Source organism: Panthera onca, chromosome C1 (genome assembly GCF_046562875.1).
Source record: "Panthera onca isolate mPanOnc1 chromosome C1, mPanOnc1 haplotype 2, whole genome shotgun sequence".
NCBI lineage: Eukaryota > Metazoa > Chordata > Mammalia > Carnivora > Felidae > Panthera > Panthera onca.
In genome coordinates, this window is record NC_138346.1 from 206,487,488 (window position 1) to 206,501,136 (window position 13,649).

The 13,649-nt window shown below is 41.5% G+C and overlaps 1 long non-coding RNA gene across 1 annotated transcript in view; it reads left to right on the forward strand.

The window, feature by feature from the left end:
- Positions 1–12,913, forward strand: part of LOC132672948 (uncharacterized) — a 19,525-nt gene extending 6,612 nt beyond the window's left edge. The window contains exons 2-3 of the long non-coding RNA XR_013557696.2: positions 7,019–7,477; positions 12,733–12,913. This is a non-coding gene — a long non-coding RNA (uncharacterized LOC132672948). The remainder of the gene's footprint in view (positions 1–7,018; positions 7,478–12,732) is intronic.
- Positions 12,914–13,649: the final 736 nt, after the last annotated feature.

A 13,649-nucleotide genomic window follows, 5' to 3' on the forward strand; every position in this document is an offset into this window, starting at 1 on the left:
AAATGGCAAGCATCCTGTAATATTTTCATTTATAATAAGAAATATGGGGGCACCTGGGTGACTCAGTCGTTTCAGTGTCCGACTTTGGCTCAGGTCATGATCTCGCAGTTCACGAGTTCGAGCCCCACATCGGGCTCTGTGCTGAAAGCTCGGAGCCTGGACCCTGCCTCAGATTCTGTGTGCATGTCTCTCTCTGCCTCTCCCCTACTAGTACTCTGTCTCTCTCTCTCTCTTAAAAAAAGTAAGAAATATTAATTTGGTGTTTTGGGCACAAGGCACAGAGCTCCAGAAACCCTTGGAATTTCCTAAGTGATGAGAGGTGTCTTTGGTTACATTAATGAGGTGACTTTTGGACCCTACCCAAGGATGAGGGCTGCATGCCAGGGGACCAACCTCACAACTGGACAGTTGAAACTTTCAGTCCTACCCCTTGACTTCTAGGGAAAGGAGAGGGGCTGGAGGCTGAATCAGTCACTAATGTCCAATTATTTAATCAAGCTATATAATGAAGTGTCCATAAACACCCAAACGAAAGGGGTTTGGAGAGCTTCCGAGATGGTGAACACGTGGAGACTCACCTGGAGAGGACATGGAAGTCCTATGTCCCTTCCTCATACCTTGTCCTGGGTATCTCTTCCATCTGGCTGTATCCTTTCATAATAAATTGGTGATCTAGTAAGTTAAATATTTCTCTGAGTTCTGTGAGCTGCTCTAGCAAATCAATGGAACCTACAGAGGGGTCATTGGAACCTTCCATCTGTAGCTGGTTGGTCAGAAGCACAGGTGACAATCTGGACTTGCAACTGGTGCCTGAAATTGGGAGGGCAGGGTGCTGTCCTGTAGTACTGGACCCTTAACCCATAATCTGTAACCCGTAACCTGGAATCTGATGCGATCTCCAGGCAGAGAGTGCCAGAATTGAGCTGAATTGCAGGACGCCCAACTGGAGTCTGAGAATTGCTTATTGTTGGATGTGTGGGGAACACCCCATCCTCAATGTTGGAACTGGGTGCACACATCCACATATATCCTAATAGTATAGTAGGCAAAAGACTTGATCAGGTATTTTACAGAAGAAATAGGGATAGAAAGAACTTCTGTCCAAATCTTCACGTCTTCAAAGTTAGCCGCACACAAAAAAATTAAAGAGTTTTGTTCAGTTAAAGACTTCATAGACAAAGCTGGCAGAAGGTTGAAAAATGGGAGGGAAAATATTTTCAAAGGCTAGAACGACAGCAAACAAACAGTATAGTGATTATGTAAGGAACTCATGGCAAATCAACAAGGACAGGAAAGTCTATAGAGAGATGGGCAAAGGATATCAATAGGCAATTTGCAGAAAGGAAAATACAAATGACCAAGGAGGTATTTGCTCAACCTCCTTAGAGTCACAGAAATGAAATTAAGACAATGAGATGTTACTTTATACCTATCAGAATGGCAAAGAGAGAGAGAGAAAAAAAAGCAGGATGGTGATAGGCATTGGTAAAGATAAGGGGAGACTGGAACTCTTATGTGCCACTGCTGGGATTGCAAATTAGTACAGCCTTTCAGAGAGAAATGTAGCAGGACTTAGTAAAATCAGATACATGGATCCTTAAAAGGATTTGTATAAGAATGTTTTCTAAAAAGGGTCAGAGTTTCACTTTTCACTTTTAAGTCTTTCATTCATCTGGAATTAATTTTTATTAATTCTTGTGTAAGGTAGGGGTCCAATTTAATTTTTTGCATAGGGATATCCAATGATCCCAGGACCACTAATTGAATGTTCTTTCCTCTCCCAAAGGATCCACAATGCCAGCTATGTCAAATTGCAAATTTATATGAGTGGAAATCGTTTTGTCTCTAATACTTTCTATTGGTGAACATTTCATTCTTACACCCATATCATACCTGTCTTTATTATTATAATGTTATAATAGGTATTGATTTCTAGAGGCCAAATATTCCTACCTTTTCCTTTTCCTTCATGCCTTTGTATTTCTGTGTAACTTTTAGAATCAGTTTTTCAATTATTGTCTGAAAACTCTCTTCTCTAGCCTCTGCATGAATTTGTATAAGGTTGGAATAGTCTATTCCTTGATGTTTTGGAAGAATTTTCCTGCCAAACCATCCTGAATCTCATGTTTTCTTTTAAAAAATTAAACTATTAATTTAATTTATTTAAAAAAAATTTAATGTTTATTTAAAAAAAATTTTTTTTAACGTTCATTTATTTTTGAGACAGAGAGAGACAGAGCATGAACGGGGGAGGGTCAGAGAGAGGGGGACACAGAATCTGAAACAGGCTCCAGGCTCTGAGCTGTCAGCACAGAGCCCGACGTGGGGCTCGAACCCACAGACCGCGAGATCATGACCTGAGCCGAAGTCAGCCGCTTAACCGACTGAGCCACCCAGGCGCCCCTGTTTATTTATTTTTGAGAGAGAGAGAGAGACTGAGCACGAACGGGGGAGAGGCAGAGAAAGAGTGGGAGACACAGAATCGGAAGCAGGCTCCAGGCTCTGAGCTGTCAGCACAGAGTCCGACGTGGGGCTCAAACTCATGCACTGTGAGATCATGACCTGAGCTGCAGTTGGACACTTAACCAACTGAGCCACCCAGGCGCCCCAAATTTCTTTAAATGTTGTACAGCTATTTGCGTTTTCTATTGTTTCTTGCTCTATTGTGTCTGTTTTAGTAAACCAGTCGTGTGTGTGTGTTTAGAAATTTTTATTTATTGGGGCGCCTGGGTGGCTCAGTCGGTTAAGCGTCCGACTTCAGCTCAGGTCACGATCTCGACTTCAGCTCAGGTCACGATCTCGCGGTCCGTGAGTTCGAGCCCCGCGTCAGGGCTCTGTGCTGACCGCTCAGGAATTTTAAAAAAAAAAGAAAAATTTTTAAATTTATTTTTAAAGTTTATTTATTTACTTTGAGAGAGAGCATGCAGGAGGGGCAGAAAGAGAGGGAGAGAGAATCCCAAGCAGGGTCTGCACTGTCAGTGTGCTTGAACCCATGAACTGTGAGGTCATGACCTGAGCTGAAACCAAGAGTCAGATCCTTGGCTGACTGAGCCACTCAGGTGCCCCGCGCATGTGTGTTTTATTAAAGAATTTCATCTAAATTTTCAAAATCGTTGGCCTAAAGTTATATATAGTATTCTATTATTTTTTAAAAATGTCTATTTATTATTTCTGAGAGAGAGAGAGAGAGGGAGAGAGAATATGAGCAGGGGAGGGGCAGAGAGAAAGGGAGACAGAGAATCCCAAGCAGACTCCGTGCTGTCAGCACAGAGCCTGACATGGGACACCAACTCATGAACTGTGAGATCATGACCTGAGCTGAATTATCAAGAGTCAGATGCTTAATCAGCTGAGCCACCCAGGCATCCCTATGGTAGTCTATTATTTTCTTTGAAATTTCTGATATGTTATCAATCTTTGTGACTTAGCAAATGGTTGATCTTTGTGTATGTTCCATAGGTACAGAAAAATTTGTGCATTTTCGACATATGTTGGACATAAAGTTCTGTATGATATTTTGAACTTATTAATCAGGGTATTCAAAACACTTTACCTTTTTGTTTGTATCTAATTTATTTGTTAAAGTCTCTATTTATTGTATATACATTATACATACATGTATATACATGTTATTTTATATATGCATATTTTCTCATGTATTCCTATTAGTTTTTGCTTTATATTTTTTATTACTTTTAAAATTTTAATTCCAGTATAGTTAACATACAGTGTTATATTAGTTTCAGGTGCACAATACAGTGATTCAACAATTCTATACATTTCTCAGTGCTCATCATGATAAATGTACTCTTTTTTTTAATTCTTTTTTTTAAAGTTTATTTATTTATTTTGAGAGACAGAGAGACCACGAGTGAGGGAGCAGAAGAGAGAGAGGGAGAGAGAGAGAATCCCAAGCAGGATCTGTACTGTGAGTGCAGAGCCCGATGCGGGGCTCGATATCATGAATTGTGAGATCAGGACCTGAGCTGAAATCAAGAATCAGATGCCTAACTGACTGAGCCACCCAAGAGCCTAAAAAGATTTTATTTTTTTAAGTAATCTCTACACGCACTGTGGGGCTTGAACTCACAACCCCAAGAACTGAGCCAGCCAGGTACCTCTCTTTAAAGTATTTTGAGTTTATTTTTGTGTACGATGAAAGAAAGTGGTCCAGTTTCATTCTTTTGCATGTAGCAGTCCAGTTTTCCCAACACCATTTGTTGAAGAGACTAGTTTTCAGTTTCTATTTTTTGAATACATATTGTTAGGTGCATGTATGTTTGTGATCATTATATCATTTTGATTTATCGATTAGTTTATTTATATAGAATTTTCCTTTTGTTTCTCACAATTAAAAAATATTTCTTTTTCTGAAATTAATGCTAATAACCTGGGAATCCCTTTATTTTAGGAGTTCTTAACCTTTGTTTGCCATAGATCTCTTTGGCAGCCTAGTGAGACCTATGAACCTTTTGCAAAATAATGTTTTTTTTTTAATGCGTGGAATTATAATGCAAACCAATTGTATTGAAATAGTTATCAGAATAGTTAAAATATTTGTGACAAGGTATGTATTTTTTTAATTTATTTTTTTATAAATTTACATCCAAATTAGTTAGCATATACTGCAACAATGATTTCAGGAGTAGATTCCTTAATGCCCCTTACCCATTTAGCCCATCCCCCTCCCACAACCCCTCCAGCAACCGTCTGTTTGTTCTCCATATTCAAGAGTCTCTTATGTTTTGTCCCCCTCCCTGTTTTTATATTCTTTTTGCTTCCCTTCCCTTGTGTTCATCTGTTTTGTATCTTAAAGTCCTCATATGAGTGAAGTCATATGATATTTGTCTTTCTCTGACTAATTTCACTTAGCATAATACCCTCTAGTTCCATCCACATAGTTGTAAATGGCAAGATTTCATTCTTTTTGATTGCTGGTAATACTCCATTGTATATATATTCCACATCTTCTTTATCCATTCATCCATCGATGGACATTTGGGCTCTTTCCACACTTTGGCTATTGTTGATAGTGTTGCTAGAAACATGGAGGTGCACACGTCCCTTCGAAACATCACACCTGTATCCCTTGGATAAATACCTAGTAGTGCAATTGCTGGGTCGTAGGGTAGTTCTATTTTTAGTTTTTTGAGGAACCTCCATACTGTTTTCCAGAGTGGCTGCACCAGGTTGAATTCCCAGACAAGGTATGTATTTTTAAAAATTATTTTAGAGACAAAGCGCACGTGAGTGGGGGAGAGGGACAGAAGGAGAAAGAATCCCAGACAGGCTCCACACTCAATGCAGGACTGATATGGGGATCCCACAACCCTGAGATCACCACCTGAGCTAAAATCAAGAGTCAGACACTCAACTGACTGAGCTACCCAAGGGCCCCTATCTAGTTTTTTATTAATGTATTAAATAGCAAGATCTAACAGTTGGCTATCAACAATAGCCAAAGTATGGAAAGAGCCCAAATGTCCATCGATGGATGAATGGATAAAGAAGATGTGGAATATATGTTAAGTTGGCTTAACAAATACTGTGATTTTGAAGTAGTGATAGTAGTAAAAGATATTTTAGGATACTATGATAAAGTGATATGGAAATATTTATGATTTACATTGGTGACAAAGTCACAGATGCACTATATTTCTGTGATTTGTTGTCTGCATTTATAAATAACAGGAATGCTAAGTTTTAGTTAGAGGTTAGTGAAAATAAAGGCATATTTTTTCCTACCAAGTTCATAGTCTCCTTGGATTTTATTCAGTGACTCACTGAGAGTTCAATGGCCCTAAGACAAGAACCCCTGCCTTATTCTTAATATTTTGGTCCTTTGTTGTAAGTGAATCCATTATAAATGACATATTAATGGTCACTTAAAAAACTCTTCTGAAAGTCTCTGTCTTTTGATCAGATACTTCAGTCCATTTATATTTATTGTAATTATTGCTATGTTTTAGATTTTCCTCTGACATCTTATTCATTATCTATATTTATTCATATATATATTCATTATATAATGAATAAGATGTCTCTCTCTCTCTCTCTCTCTCTCTCTCTCTCTATATATATATATATATATATATATATAAGTTAGAATTAGGTTTAACTTATATTTAAAAAAAAACACCAAATAATGGTTTAAATAACATACAATTTTATCATTCTTTTAGTCTAGAACCCCACAGTCATCAGGGACCCAGTTTCCACCTTCTTAGCTTGTAGTTTCCATCTTCAAGTTCATCTTATGACCCAAGATGGCTATTTGGAGCGTTAGCATTTATAAACTCATTCTGAGCAGCAGGAAGAACGGTAGAAGAGTAAAAAGGGTGCATCTCTACTTATATTTCATTAGCCAGAGCTTAGTGATGTGGTCTCACCTAATAGAAAGGGAAGCTGGGAAACGCTCTCTTTCAGATGCATACGTGGATGGCATGAACAAAATCAGGGTTATTTTACTAAGGAAGAAGAGGACAGTGGATATTGAGTGAATAATAGCAATCTCTGCCTAAGTCTCACCACAGTTGAGGGTCCAACTGTCAGCAGCAGCTCTAAGCCTTCAATATGGTACCTGATCTGGAGAAGACCAGCCTGCCATCTGGTGGCAGGTTGGTTACATTGGAATCCTTTCATTATGGAGGCGGGATTAATTTGCCCTTCCTAAAAAGGGCGTTTATTCTGGCTATGGGTTTGCATTCTCTGCCAGCAACATCATTTGTAGATTTACTGAATGTCTTACACAATCATGGTAGTCCAGATAACATTGGTTCTGACCAGAGACCTCATTTTCCAGCAAAGGTAGTAAAGAAAGTGATATGTAAGCACGAGATTCACTGGTCTTATTCACTGGTCTTATGCTCTTATTACCAGAATCATTTTGCTTTATGGGTTGGTGAATTGACTAGTATCTGCCAGAAGGCAACCTTGTATGAATCTGAAGTGCTGGCCTGAAGTTGGCATATGTTGTGAGTCAGTAACCAACGCAAGATGATATTTCTGTCTCTTCCAGAATTCATGGATCAGGGAATCTTGAGCTGGATAACTTCGAAAATCTTTGCTCTCCAAGACCTTGGGCTCTGCTAATTTAGAGGTCTTCATATGCTCAGGAAGAATGTTTCCACCAGAGCAAATTGCAGAGATCCCACTTATTTGGAAACTGAGACCAATTTCAGACTGGCCATTTCAGACTCCACATGCCCTGGATGAACAGGGGAAAAAAAGCAAGGGGTCGGGGGGTTGTTCTGTGTTGGCTGGAGTGATTGATTCTGGTTGCCAAGGGGGAAATATAGTTGCTGCTGCATAGTGGGGACAGGGAGACGTGTGTCTCTGGATCCCCTGAAATCCTCTGGGGTGCTTTCTAATTCCAAGGCTGGTGGTAAAAGTTAATGGAAGAGGACAGGAAACCAGAATGAGCAAGACAACTGTGGGCTCAGGTTCCTCCTGAATGAAGCTCAGATCATCCTATGAGGTAAAAACCCTGACTACAGGAGGTGCTGCTGAAGGCAAAGGGAATGTGGAATAAATAGTACAGGAAAGATGTTATAAATGCCTCATCACCTGTGACAGAAATGAGAATTATAGCATTTATTTATACGTTCTTTCTTTAGTCATGTATATGTTTACTGATGGCGCCATTTGTCCCTCCTTCCTCTGCCATTTTGGATAGTGTGGTTTGTTTGGGGGTTCACTTTACAATTAAGTGCATAGATTACAGGATATCAGGATGGGGTTAAGACTAGAGAAGAGAGGGGAGAGGGGCCTGAGTGTCTCAGTTGGTTGAGCATCTGACTTTGGCTCAGGTCATGATCACATCGGGCTCAGTGCTGTCAGCACAGAGCCAGCTTCAGATCCTCTGTCCCCCCAGCCCCACCCCCCCACCACCCTTCCCCACTTGCGCAGTTTCTCTCTCAAGAAAAAATAAATATAACACTAAATATAAAAATAAATATGTAACAAATATAGGATTTGTTTTTCTGAGAGAAGGATAAAGATGCTCTTGTTTGATTGAGATATATTTGTTTTAGGTTGGGTGGTAACATTTTATGGAAGGTTAAGAATGGAAGTAGGGTGGGGGCATCTAGATGGCTCAGTCAGTTAAGCGTCCAGCTTTGCCTCAAGCCATGATCTCACGTTTCTGGAGCTGGAGCACCGCATCGGGCTCTCTGCTGTCAGCGTAGATCCCGTTTTGGATCCTCTGTCTCCTTCTCTCTCTGCTCCTCCCCCTCTTTCCCCATCTCTCAAAAATAAGTAAATATTTAAAAAAAGAGAGAGAGAGAGAGAGAATGGAAAGTAGGGTGGTGTTGGATGTTGAGGAACTAAGGAGTGGACTGTGGCAAGTACTGAAGACCAACCCTACTCAGCACCCCTCCAAAGCTCCTTCCATCATGACTTCCGCCATGAAGGCTGGAATGCTAGACAGGACATTTCCAGACTCCCTTGCAGCTAGGATTTCTGTACATCACTTGGCTTCTTCCAGGGAGAGGCAAATGGAAGTGTAAGGTAGAGTCCTGGCAGGAGGTGGCCATGTGGCTTTTCCGGATGCACTGTTGGAGGTGTCTCAGTTCCTTTGAGGCAGCTGGGGTGGAAGCCTTAGTGCCAGGACGGTGCTTGCCTTCTTGGTGCAGAGCAGCCACTGCCTGCTTGGAAGCTTTCCTGGTTGTAACTGGGGCCCTAAGGTTCTTAACATCAGCCATGGTGATAGTGGTGGCAGAAACTCCCCTACCAGGCTGGTTTTGCAGTGAGATTCGGGGTGGGGGGTGGTTATTCTTGAAAGACTCTGCTTCTCAGCCCTTCAAACGAGTCTGAAGCCAACCTAATCACCTTAGTCACCCCCTTTTATCTTTTATTATTAAAAAAATTTTAATGTTTATTTTTGAGAGAGAGAGGAGGAGGAGGAGAGAGAGAGAGAGAGAGAGAGCGAGCATGAGCAGGGGAGGGTCAGAGAGAGAGAGGGAGACACATAATCTGAACCAGGCTTCAGGCTCTGAGCTGTCAGCACAGAGCTCGAACTCACCAACCATGAGATCATGACCTGAGCCAAAGTCGAATGCTGAACTGACTGAGCCACCCAGGTGACCCAACCCCTTCTTTCTTTTAATTGAGATGGAATTGACATACAAATGATTTTAGTTTCAATTGTACTACATAATGACTTGATATTTGTATATATTGTGAAATGATCACAAGTCTACTTAACATCTATCACCGTATATAGTTACAATTTTTTTTCTTGTGAGAACTTTTTTTTTAAGTGTTCGTTTATTTTTGAGAGAGAAAGTGTGAGCGGGGGAGGGGTAGAGAGAGGGAGACACAGAAACTGAAGCAGGCTCCAGGCTCTGAGCTGTCAGCACAGAGCCCGATGCGGGGCTCTAACTCATGGACTGTGGGATCATGACCTGAGCCGAAGTCAGATGTTTAACCAGCTGAGCCACCCAGGTGCCCCTCTTGTGAGGAGAACTTTAAAATTTACTCTCTTAACAACCTTCAAATGTGCAATATAGTATTAACAATAGCTACTGTGCTATGCATTGTATCCCCAGGACTTACTTATTTTATAACTGGAAGTTTGTACCTTTAAAAAAAACTTTTTTTAATGTTTATTTATTTTTGAGAGAGACAGAGAGAGATTGAGTGGGAGTGGGGAGGGGCAGAGAGAGAGGGAGACACAAAATTTGAAGCAGGCTCCAGGCTCCAAGCTGTCAGCATAGAGCCTGACCCAGGGCTCAAACTTGGAAATGCAAGATCGTGACCTGAGCTGAAGTCGACACTTAACCAACTGAGCCACCCGGGTGCCCCAAGAAGTTTATACCTTTGATCCCCTTCACCCATCTTGTCCACCCCCACCCCTCACCTCTGATAACCACCAGTCTGTTCTCCATCCTTAAGCTTGTTTCTTTTCTTTTTTCTTTTTTTTCCTCCAATTTTTAGATTCCACATGTAAGTGAGATCAGACAGTATTTTTTTTGTTGTTTGCTTGTTTGACCTTTTTCACTTAGCATAATGTCCTTAACGTACATCTACACTGTTGCAAATGGCAAGATGATTCCTTTTTACAGCATGTATATAGTACATTTTCTTTATCCATTCATCCATCGATGGACGCTTAAGTTTCTCCATTTGTTGCCTGTTATAAATAACACTGCAATGAACATGGGGCTCATATCTTTTTGATTTAGTGTTTTTGTTTTCTCCCCTCACCACCTTTTCTGACTTTTATTAAATCCATACTTTTTTTTCCTACTGGTTTGAAAATTATTCATTTTCTTTTTCTTTTTAGCACCTATCCATAATTATTATGAATCACACTTATCCTAATTTCCTCTGTCAATTTCTTTTTTTTAATGTTTATTTATTTATATTTGAGAGAGAAAGAGAGAGAGAGAGAGAGAGAGAGAGAGAGAGAGAGAGGCAGAGAAAGAGAGGGAGAGCAAAAATCCCAAGCAGACTCCACACTCAGTGCAGAACCCAATGCAGAACTCGATTCCATGACTGTGAGATCAGAGCAAGCCAAAATCAAGAGTTGGACACTCAACTGACTGAGCCACCCAGGCATCCCTCCTCTGTCAATTTCTAAAGCTTATCAATATTTATATTTTCCTTCCCAACAAGACAACATTTTACCATATTCTCACCTCCTTCTGTCCACCACTACTCCACTGCCAAGTTGTTTTTCTGTGGCACTCCCAGGGCAAGGTTTGAGGGAGGGAGACAGTGGACTTTGCTAGTTTCTGATAATCATCATAAATCAGAAGTCTATCATTTCTAACATGTATTTTTAACTCTTTAAAAAATCGTATTGAAGAACAATGCATCCCCCAATTTTTCACATAAGAATGTTAATACATAGAAGAGTGCTAATGATTTTTTAAATGTTTATTTATTTATTTTTGAGAGAGTGCAAGCAGGGGAGGGACAGAGAGAGAGAGGGGGACAGAAAGAGACAGACAGACAGACACACACACACACACACACACACACACACACACACACAGACGGAGACAGAGACAGAGACAGAGAATTGAAAGCAGACTCCAGGCCCTGAGCTGTCAGCTTAAAGCCTGTCTCGGGTCTCAAATTCACAAACTGTGAGATCATGACCCGAAGTCTGACACTCAGCCAAGTGAGCTACCCAGGTGCCCTGCCAATGCTTTTTTAATGGGCACAGTTAACTTGTTTTTCTATAGGCCTGGGAATCAGATTTCTACTGCCCCCTCTGTGTATACATTTGATAATTCAACACATATTTCTTGAGTAAATACTATGTGCCAAGCACTGTCCCATACTCTTGGGATGCACCAGTAAATGAAGCAGACAAAGATCCCTACTCTTGTGGAGCTTACCTTCTAGCAGGGGAGAGGGTCATAGAAATGATCATAATAAATGTGTATATTATCTAGTATGTGAGAAGGTGATAAGTCTTATAGACAAGTAGAACAGGGTCAGGAGAAGGAGGGAAAGGCAGGTCGTGGTATGGAACCTGGTGGTCAGGCCTCATTAAGAAGCAAAGACTTGAAGCAGGTGAGGATGTGAACACATATCTCACAGATGTTATCCAGGGAAGGGAGTTCCCAGCAGAGGGCACAGCTGTAGCAAGAGCCCCAGAGCCTGGAGCGAGTCTGCTGTATCTTAACTTCTCTTAAATGTGTCATTGATAAGCACCCTTTACCCCCTTGAATTTCTCAAATCTCTGGCTATGTACAATTATATAAGCAAATATGTATTATAGCACCATCATTTACCATGCTTGCTTAAATACTAGGCAAGTCTTGGTCATTATTGCATGTTAAAGTGTGTGCCTAGTCACATGGTGGGCCGGATATTGTCCATTGGGCACTTGATATCCACTCCGACTCCTCCTCTGTTCTGTCGTCTATTATAGGGGTGAAATGACCAAAAACTACTTTTTCAGGACCCCCCCCTCCTTGAAGCTAGGGTCTGGATGAGGTGTAGTTTCTGCCAATGAGACTCACTCATGTGAGATATGGAAGCCGCACATGGGACTGAGCTATCTCCTTGTGATACCAGCAGCTGGTAGGCAAGTTTTGACCAGACTCTTATGTTGCAGAGTCTAATTAGCAGTGTCATAGGTATGAGACAGCTGGGCAGCAGCAGCAGAGGCAGCAGTGACCTTGGCAGCTATTGTAGTATGACCTTGAACCCCCTGCCTTCCACTACTCCGGCCCCTGCAATGATTTTGTAAGCACCAGTTCCCCGTATTAAATTCCTTTCTGTTTGAAATACCTAGATGGGTCGCTATTTACTAACCCCTGAGTTAGACGATTTTACAACAACTGATGACTTTGTGTAAGGTGTATTTTACTGCTAGTGATACATTTTGAAGACTCCTGACCCTCTTCTCTGCTAGGAAGGTGAACATCTTTTAGACAATTGATTCATATTTATTTAAAGTTTATTTGAGAGAGAGAGAGAGAGAGAGAGAGAGAGAGAGAGAGAATCCTAAGCAGGCTCCATGCTGTCAGCACAGAGCCCGATGGGGGGCTCAAACCCACCAACTATGAGATCACGACCTGAACTGAAGTCAGACGTTTAACAGAGCCTCTAACCGATTCATTTTTAAAATGAAATGTGACTATTATGCCTCTTTTAAGTTTCTGAATCAGAACAATTAGAGAATATTGGGATACTGTGGGTGAACTGCTCACAAGTGGTTACCTTTGCGAGAATGAGGATTTTCTCACTACTGCCCATTCATACAAACCATAGGAGTCCAGTGGATACTGAGGCTGCCGTAAGGTTGCAAGATCAGCCGAGACCTCCAGCTCGAGATTCTCAAAAAATTACAACAGGCTCCTGGTTCTCAGTGATTGGCTTAAGATTAAATGAATGTATACATTTGAACCAAGAAGACACATGCACTAATAAAGCACTGAACTCTTCTGTTTCATATATGAGTTACTTACAAGTTTATTTGAAAAAAGAGGCAATGGCTAAGTCACACGGGGACCAGTAGGCTAGCTGCATGACCTCGATCGTTACTTAGCTTCTTTCTGAACCTCATTTCCCTCATCTGTAAAGTGGGGGTAACGGCAGCGCCTCCCTACTGCACCTGTTCTGAGGATAACATGAGATAATGCACGTGGGGCCTGACACATGGCGAATGTTCACTAACTCTTAGCTGCTATCATTATTATGGCTATTGTTGTTGTTGAGGCGAATGCTATAATTATTATAAACCTTGGGACTTGGGACCTTGTTGGCTGAGCTACTCCTTCCTACCCGAGTACCTGAAGACGATAGCCTCTATGCTCCAGACATCCTGGGGGAGCCCCCAGGCCAGTTCTTCCCCTTCTCACAGCTCTGGGGACAGAGGAATCAGGCAGAGCTGGTGGGGGAGGGACAACTTCTTCTGGAACTCTATGCTGAGTGGCCTACTCCGGGTAGCGAGAAGTACTTGTAGATTAATTTTTAACACGGCCCGGGGTCCAAAGGGCTGAGTTCCCATCTCTGAGACCCTGAATCCCATTCCCTTCCAGGGATCCTTAGGTAGGGTAGAGGCTGGCTTGGGGAGAGGGCAGCAGGGGGGCTAACAGAGATGCTCCCTCTGCGCTCACCCTCCATGCAGCTCTGACCAAGGCAAGCCAGGATGCATCTCTGCAATACTTCCTCCCCTCATGGGTCAA